This window comes from Crocuta crocuta, unplaced genomic scaffold, assembly GCF_008692635.1.
Source record: "Crocuta crocuta isolate KB4526 unplaced genomic scaffold, BGI_CrCroc_1.0 scaffold520, whole genome shotgun sequence".
NCBI lineage: Eukaryota > Metazoa > Chordata > Mammalia > Carnivora > Hyaenidae > Crocuta > Crocuta crocuta.
Window position 1 is genome coordinate 207659 of NW_027532009.1, and position 9345 is coordinate 217003.

General features: G+C 40.3%; 1 pseudogene; it reads left to right on the top strand.

Moving 5' to 3' along the window:
- The first annotated feature begins 6179 nt into the window (after window positions 1–6179).
- LOC144241381 (myb-related protein B pseudogene) lies at window positions 6180–7808 on the top strand (annotated as a pseudogene).
- Window positions 7809–9345: the final 1537 nt, after the last annotated feature.

The following is a 9345-nucleotide window of genomic DNA, read 5'->3' on the forward strand; positions in this document are numbered from 1 at the left end:
TTCATGGACATGAATTGGGGGAGAGAAAAACAGCGATGTTACAGAGGAGGGGGAACGCTTTTGGATAAATAAAAGAGAGAGGAAAGGGGATGAGAATTTGCAGCATTGGGTTCACACAATGGAAAACCTCTCTGGGCCATGGACCGGGGAGCAAGACCAAGTGTCCCAGGTTTGTTTGTTTGTTTGCTTGCTTGCTTGCTTGTTTGGGTTTTTTTCCCAAAAGCATCTAGAGCTCAAACTAAAAGGTTTTGGAAGTATGTGACTTTCTCCAGAGTGGAGATATGGCACACCCTCCTTCTATGGAGGAGAGACCTAGCCCAGAATGCATAGCGTGGTGTAGGGACCTCTGAGAGAAAACATTCTCCTTCCTGGAGTACATTTAGAAAGGGGCTTATTGCCTCTCAAAAAGAAAAGACCATGCAGGTGCCAGACAAAGGCCTTTCATCATCAGGGTACATAGGCATGTGCAGAGGGAATATAACATTTGTTGATTTTAGTATACTACACCATAGATTCTGTGCACTGTTCAGGTGTAGGACTATTTCTCAGATACAGAGGATTTCACACACTATGGAAAATATCTGAGGTGCCTGGGTGTCTCAGTTGGTTAAGTGTCCAACTTCAACTCAGGTCATGATCTCCCAATTCAAGAGTTCAAGCCCTACATCGGGATCTGTGTTGACAGTGCAAAGCCTGGAGCCAACACAGTTTTGTGTCACACTCTCTCTCTAGTCCTCCCTCCCCTCTGTCTCTCTCTCTCAAAAATAAATAAACATTTTTAAAAAGGAAAAGAAGAAGAAAGAAAGGAAAATCTCTGCTCGAGAGAAGAGAAGCTGATCTGCATGGTGGAGGTCCTTTAAGACTTTGGGTTTTGAATTCCAAGGAAATGTCAAAGAAAAAAATGCAGAAGAATTGTGGCTCTGGGAGAGCTGACTGCCCTTGATATTCTGTAAGTGTGGCTTGAACAGAGGAAGTGAGAGATTTCTTGCCCAGGGACCAGAGACTGGGGTGGTGGCATTTTCTCCCCAACACCAACACAGTGGGGCATCAGAGAGCAACGCAGCAGTCTTCAGTGTAGGTGGCTCCCTACCCATACTCAGCATGCTTATTTACTGGGGCAAGACTGAGTCTGAGCCACTGCAGCAGGCCTCTCCTCCAGCACATCCAGCATCCCCCATTCACCAAGTGCACTGAAAATTACTTATTCAAAATGACACCTACAGTGCATTTTTCTTTGTTTCTTTCCTATTTTTTACTTTTGGAACCAGGATCATACTTTCTGTTGAGAGGTTTGGTTTTTTTTTTCCTTCCTTTTCTTTTTTCAGGATCAGGCCTTTTTTTTTTTTTTTTCTCCTTTTCTTCCCTCTTTCCTCTTTTTTTTTTTTTTCCATATTTTCCTTTGTTCTTCCTTGGAATCAGTCTTACAGGTTTAATTCTCTATTTTGTTGATCTTGTTGTTTTGTTTCTTTGTTCCTTTTCCCTTTTGTGTTTTTGTGGGATCAGACTTTCACATCCCCTTTTTTTCCAGGGTTACTGGAACAAATCAAACAACAAACAAATAAAAGCACACCTAATTAAAGGTCCAAACACTTCACCACTGCAGTAATGGAGGAGCTCAGTAGAAAACTGAGCAGTGGGAAAGAGCAGACAAAACACAACAGTAGAGTGCCCACAACATAAAACAGAAACACTTCCTGAAGTACCTGGCCCTGGACAGTGTTTGCTCCATTGTTAATATAATATTACACTGAGGTGCAGGAAACATAACAAGATTTTAAAACACACAGGAGACAGAAACTTAGCCAAACTGAGAACTTGGAAGAAATCACATTAAAAAGAAGGTCAAGAAGAAATCACAACCATGGACTTGCTCAAAACAGATAAAAGTAATTTATCTGAAGAAGAATTTAGATCAGCAACCATAAGACTACTATCTAGGGATGAGAAAAGCAAAGAAGATACCAGAAAAACCCTTGCTACAGAAATCAAAGGCCAAAGACTAGTCACAGTAAAATAAAAAATATTATAACTGAGATGCAAAACAAACTGGATACCATGACAAACAGGATGGACAAAGCACAGGAGAGAAGAGGTGATATAGAAGATAAAATTATGAAAAATAATGAAACTAAAAAAAGACGGAAATAAAAGTATTAGATTACAAGGGGCAACTTAGAGAACTAAGTGATAATATGAAACGAAGCAATATCTATATCAGTCCCAAAGAAGAAGAGCGAGAAAAAGGGGAAGAAGATTTATTTGAACAATAGCTGAGAACTTCCCTAATCTGGAGATGGAAAAAGACATTCAAGTCCAAGAGGCAGAGAGAATTGCTTATTTAGTATACAGTTATAGTATATAGTATATATAGTATAGTACATAGTATATATACTATACAGTAAAGCGTTATACTCTTATCAGACAAACTAGATTTTATTTTTTTAATGTTTTTATTTATTTCTGAGAGAGAGAGAGAGAGAGCTTGAGCAGGGGAGGGTCAGAGAGAGAGGGAGATACAGAATCCGAAACAGTCTCCAGGCTCTGAGCTAGCTATCAGCACAGAGCCTGATGCGGGGCTCTAACCCATGAACTGTGAGCTCATGAACTGAGCTGAAGTCGGACGCTTTAACCCACTGAGCCACCTAGGCGCCCCCAGACAAACTAGATTTTAAAACAAAGACTGTAACAAGAGATGAAGAAGGGCATTATATCATAATTAAAGTGTTTTCACCAAAAGGATTTAACAATTGTAAATATGTATGCCCCCAACTTGAAAAGACCCAAATATATAAATCAATTAATAACCACATAAAGAAATACTATACTAAATACAAAGAAATCAATACTCATTGATAATACTAAAATAATAGGAGGGGACTTTAATACCCCCACCTAAAGCAATGAATAGACCATGTCAGCCTAAAATCAACAAGAAAACGATGACTTGGAATTACACACTGAATCAGACGGACTTCTCAGATATATTCAAAACTTTTCATCCTTTTTCTACATTGTTTATTTCTGTTCATGTACTTATTATTTCTGTTCTTCTGCTGGCTTTAGGCTTTTGTTCCTATTCCTTTCTACCTCCTCAGGGTTTAAGGTTAAATTGTTTATGTGGGACTTTTCTTGTTTCTTGATATAGGCCTAAATTGCCTAATATTTTCCTCTTAGGACTGCCTTTTCTACATCCAAAAGGGTTTGGACTGTCAAACCCTTCATTTCATTTGTTTCCATGTATTTTTAAAAATTTCTTCTTTAATTTTCTGGTTAACCCTTTCATTCTTAGTATGTTGCTCTTTAGCCTCCATGTATTTGAGGGCTTTGCAATCTTTTTCCTTTTAGTTGATTTTAAGATTCATAGCATTGTGATCCAAAAGTATGTATGGTAGGATCTCAACATTTTTTAACTTGTTGAGGGCTCATTTGTGATCCAGTATGTGATCTCTTCTGGGGAATGTTCCATATGCACTTGAGAAGATGTGTATTCTGCTGATTTAGGATGAAATATTCTGAATATATCTGTTAAGTCCATTTGGTCCAGTGTGTCATTCAAAGCCATTGTTTCCTTGCTGATTTTCTGCTTAGATGATGTGTCTGTTTCTATAACTGGGATGTAAGAATCTCTTACTATTATTCTATTATTATCAATGAGTTTATTTATTTTTGCTAGTAACTGAATCATATATTTGGGTGCTTCATGTTGGGGAGATAAATATTTACATATGTGAGATCTTGATGAATACACCCCTTGATTATGATATAATGCCCTTAATCTCCTGTTACAGTCTGTGGCTTAAAATCCAATTTGTCTGATAAGATTATGGCTACACTAGCTTCCTTTGATGTCCCTTAACATCATAGTTGGTTCTCCATTCACTCACTTTCAATCTACATGTGTCTTTAGGTCGAAAATAAGTCTCCTGTAGGCAACACATAGATGGATCTTGGTTTCTTATCCATTCTGATACCCTATGTCTTCTGATTGGAGCATTTAGTCCATTTACATTCAGAGTGATTATTGAAAGATATGAGTTTAGTGCCATTGTGTAACCTATAGATTTGATGTTTTTGGTGATGTTTGCTGATCCTTTGTAGACTTTGGTGCCTTGGTGGGTTTTTCCCCCCCTCCACTCAAAAGCTCTCCTTTAAAGTTTTTTGCAGGGCTAGGTTAATGGCCATAAATACATTTTATTTTTGTTTCTCTGGAAAACACTTTCTCTCTCCTTCTATCCTGAATGGCAGTTTTGTTGGATAAATAATTCTTAGTTGCATATTTTTTCCATTCAGCACATTGAATATTTCCTGCCACTCCCTTCTGGCTGGCCAAGTTTCAGTTTACAGGTCTGTTGCCTACCTCATGTGTCTGCCCTTGTAGTTTCAGGACCTTTTGTTCATAACTGCTTTAAGAATTCTCCCTCTTTCTTTGTATTTTGAAATTTTAACTATGATATGTCATGGTGTTTGCATGTTTTATTGATTTTGAAGGGAGTTATCTGTGACTTTTGGATTGAACCCCTGTTCCTTCCCCAGATTAGAGAATTCTCAGCTATAATTTGTTCAAATAAAACTTCTGCTCCATCTTACTGTTCTTCTTCTTGTGGGACTCCTATGACTGGTTTATTTCACATCATAGAATCACTAGTTCCCTATGACCATGTTTGTGATCTAATAGTTTTTGTCCTTTTCTTTTCGGCTTTATCATTTTCATAATTTTATCCTCATATCACCTATTTTCTCTTCTGCTTCCTCAAGATTCATTGTGACTGTATCCAGTCAGTTTTGCATCTCAGTTATAGTATTCTTCATTTCAGTCTGACTAATTTTTAGGTGTTTATTTTTTCCTCTGTGGCAAAGGTTTCTTTGGTGCCTTCTATACTTTTTACAAGCTGGGTAGTAGTCTTATGACTGTTGTTCTAAATTCTTGTTCAGAGGGGCGCCTGGGTGGCTCAGTCGGTTAAGTGTCCGACTTCAGGTCATTATCACACGGTTCGTGGGTTCGAGACCTGCACTGGGTTCTGTGCTGACAGCTAGCTCAGAGCCTGGAGCTTGCTTCAGATTCTGTGTCTCCCTCTCTCCCTGCCCTTCCCCTGGCTCATGCTCTGTCTCTCTCTGTCTCAAAAATAAATAAGATATAAAAAAATAAAATAAAATAAACTCTTGTTCAGATATATTATTTATATGTTTTGAGGAGGTCCATGTCTGTGATTTCTTCTTGACCTTTGTTTTTTGGGGAACTTCCTTGTCTTTTCATTTTTGACCAAGTTTCTGTTGCTCTGAGGGGTTGCTATGTTTCCTGTAACTCACCCTTGCCATGATGTCTCTTTTCAAATGTGAAGATCCTATGGATAGTCTCCCGATCAATTTCCTGGGTGTTCCCAGTTATCTGACCTCAATAAAGCTGTGTTTGAGGGATGAGGAAAACTCAGCATACCTCTCCTCCATAATCTTAACTCCTCCCCTATTTTTCTTTATTTTTTAGAGAAAAGTTTAGGGCTAAAAATTAGAGATGTTGATAAAATGGGATGAGTCTTTATACATAACAAGTACTGTGATCTTAATTTCACCACTGCTTTTTGTATATATGCAATTTTTGAAAAAAGAAAAATTCTAGTTCTTGCTTAACAATCTTATTGATGTACACAAATAAGTATCACTGTTAATTTCTACTTCTACAGCTATTTAAATATTTCCAGAGTATTTTTCAGAATATTGACAGAATAAATATTTTAACTAATACCATCTTTATTTTCTTTAGAAAAATATAAATGAAAAATTGGTAATGTATTACTATAATTTCTTTATGATTATAGCCTCAAATGATATTGTTTAGTTTTCTGTGTATTAAAAGGCTATATGTTAATGTATATTTCCTTTGAAAATATCTCTAGAAAACAGAGGGGAAAACTTTCTTTCCATTCAAATCAGACTGTTTTTGTTTTTTATTTTATTTTGGCAATAAGATATGAACCTGTAGAGAAAATTCAAAATGGACATTAAAGAAAGAAGGCAACTGCCCAAATTGAGTAAACATGCATAATGCACTTGCTTTTTTGGAAGAATTTCCCAGTAAATATTTATAGAATTTCTTTGAAATAAGACCTAATATTATTTAAGGATTTTGAAAGCTAAAGACTGTAATCCTTAATTAACTGGCTGTGGTCCACACAGTAAAAATAATGCATGTGGAAGACCAGGGAAGTCTCATGAATAACTGGCTCTCAGAGCTTCCTGCCATGAAGGAGGAGGAAAGCAGTGATGAACAGACCATGGCAACCACCACTTCTAAGGAGCAGGAAGTTGGATAGAGTGGGAACACTGGAGCTCTTGGAGGACTTCCCCAAGAAGTCTTCCTCCTGAAGACTAGGAGGGCTCTTCGATCGAACCAGCCTGCCTTACAGGTGTGTGGCAGAATCTGTAAAACCTCCTCATCCCTGCCATGAGGTCCAGCCTCTTGGAAGCCTTGGACTTGATGGAGTTGGACACTCCTGCCCGTGGAGCCATGTGCAGAGGACACCATCAACAAGAGCCCAGTGTAGCCACAGCCAATGGAGCAGTAGCAAGCACTGCCACCCCACGAGTCTGCTGCCCCAGTGCCCAGTTTGAATGAGTATCACCTGGACGTCCACATGATCTCAGTCCTGAGCCAGAGCAGCCGAGAAGAGCTGATCATTACCTTCCCCAGCACTGAAGTGGGGGACTTGGGCATCAGCATGCCACGTTCTGTACTCACGCAGCAGAAAAAAAGGCATGTCACTCTATCCCCTGTCACAGAGAATAATGTCATTCTGTCCTTCCTGGACTCCTGTAACAGCATCACCCCAAGAGCATACCCATCAAGACTATGCCCTTCTCACACTCCCAGTTTCTGGACTTCTGAAACAAGGAAGACACACTGGAGCTGGAGAGCCCCTTCCTGATGTCACCCTGGTGTGCAACCAGAAAGTGGTGGTCACCACACCCCACACGGGGATAAGATACTCCTGCACCAGAAATGTGTTGCATTTGTAACCCCAGATAAGAAGTACTCAATGGAAAACATACCTTACATGCCCACCCCATTCAAGAATGCCCTGGAGGGGTGCCTGGGTGGCTCAGTTGGTTAGTTGTCTGACTTCAGCTCAGGTCATGATCTCATGGTTCGTGGGTTCAAGCCCTGCGTCGGGCTCTATGCTGACAGCTAGCTCAGAGCCTGGAGACTCTTTTGGATTCTCTCTGACCCTCCCCTGCTCACACTGTCTCTCTCTCAGAAATAAATAAAACATAAAAAAAGGAATGCCCTGGAGAAGTAAGGACCACTAAAGCCCCTACTCCAGACCCTGAACCTGGAGGAGAATTTGAAGTAGGTGCTGTGCTCTGAGGCCCGTGAGAAGCTCATCATTGAGGAGAAAGTTAGACCTGAGAAGCAGATGAGGAAGGCTGGGCTGCAGGAGAGCCCCATCAAGAACGTCCCTAAGTCCCTGACTCTTGACATCGTAGGTGAGAATGTGAAGCTAATAATGTCTACATTGCCCAAGGTACTTTCCTTGACTATAGATGTCCTGTCAAGCTCCTCTAGCCTCACCATGCCAGATATCAAAGAGGACAACAGACTACTCAATGAAGACTTCCTGAAGGCCTAGTCAGAGAAGTAAGTGACAGCCCAGAAGCCCTGATGCCTCTTTCCAACACTTGCCCATATGACCAGCACCTAGAAGATGGTGGCCTTCAGGGGGCACCAGGTACCAGGTCTTCACATAAGAGACTCCAGGCAGCTCTTGGGCCACTTGAAGCTCAGCCATATGTCTCAGACTCTCATCTTGTCCTGAATGACTTGGTGGTCATTCTTATGTTTACAGGGCACTGGGGAGAGGGGGCCCAAAATTGGTCTATAAATTTGAGAATCACACTCAGATGACTGACTGCCAACGGGGAGACTTCTGCCACAGCCTGTTTCCAGACTGCTCAGACACAGAGACAGAACAGGACCACCCTGGTCCTGTTTCTGAGTCCAGTTGTGACTGTGGGCAGTACCTTGTGATAACAGAACAAACTCCCATTCCTGGGCCTACTGGTCTTTTCTCTCATGCCACAAAGAGTCCCATTAGCTTCTCTCAAGCCCTGATCATGCCTGCCCTCGTCTCAGGCCCCTTCTTAGGACAAGGGATGTGGTCAGGATGCTCCTTCTCTCAACCTGTTAGGACATTTTCTGTTATTTTTTTTAAATGTTTATTTATTCTTGAGAGAGAGAGAGAGAGAGAGAGAGAGGAGCGTCTGGGTGGCTCAGTCGGTTGGGCATCCAACTTCAGCTCAGGTCATGATCTCATGGCTCATGAGTTTGAGCCCCACGTCGGGCTCTGTGCTGACAGCTCAGAACCTGGAGCCTGCTTCGGATTCTGTGTCTCCCTCTCTGTCCCTCCCCTGCTCATGCTATCTCTCTCTGTCTCTCAGAAATTTATAAAACATTTAAAAAAATTAAGGAGAGAGAGAGAGAAAATAGGTGAGGGGCAGAGAGAGATTGAGGCAAAAGTTCCAAAGCAGGCTCCACGCTAACAGGGGCTATCATATCCTGGGGCTCAAACCCACCAACTGTGATATCATAATCTGAACCAAAGTCCCATGCTCCACCAATGGAGACACCCAGATGCCCAGTACATGTCCTTGAAAGAAAAAAATTGCCTTTTTCCTTGAAAAAAAAATAGAAATAGCTCAAAATCTCCTTTGATTTTTTTCAACTTGAATTCCTGCCTTTCCTTAAGAACATATTTTGTTCAGTTTTGTTTTTATTTGTTTATTTTTTTAATGTCAAAACTGGCAGAAATTTATTTTCTTATAATTCTTTTTTTATTTTTTTCTTTTACAAATAGTTTATTTTCAAATTGGTTTCCATATAACACCCAGTGCTCATCCCCACAATTGCCCTCCTCCATGCCCATCACCCCCCTTTCCATCAGGCCTCAGTTTGTTTATCAGCATTCAAGAGTCTCTCATGGTTTGCCCTCTCTCCTTCCCCCACCATTTCTCCCTTTTTCTCCCCCACAGTCCTCCACTAAGTTCCTTCTAAGCCTCCTATATGTGCAAACATATGGTAGCTGTCCTTCTCTGTCTGACTTAATTCGCTCAGCATAACACCCTCGAGTTCCATCCATGTTGCTACACATGGCCAGATTTCATTGTTTCTCATTGCCATGTAGTATTCCATTGTATAGATAAACCACATCTTCTTCTTTTTTAATTATTTTTTCAAATATTGTTAAATTTGAATTTCTTTCTTTCTTTCTTTCTTTCTTTCTTTCTTTCTTTCTTTCTTTCTTTCNCATGTTTTAGCTATTGTAGAGAGTGTTGCTATGAAAATTGGGGTACATG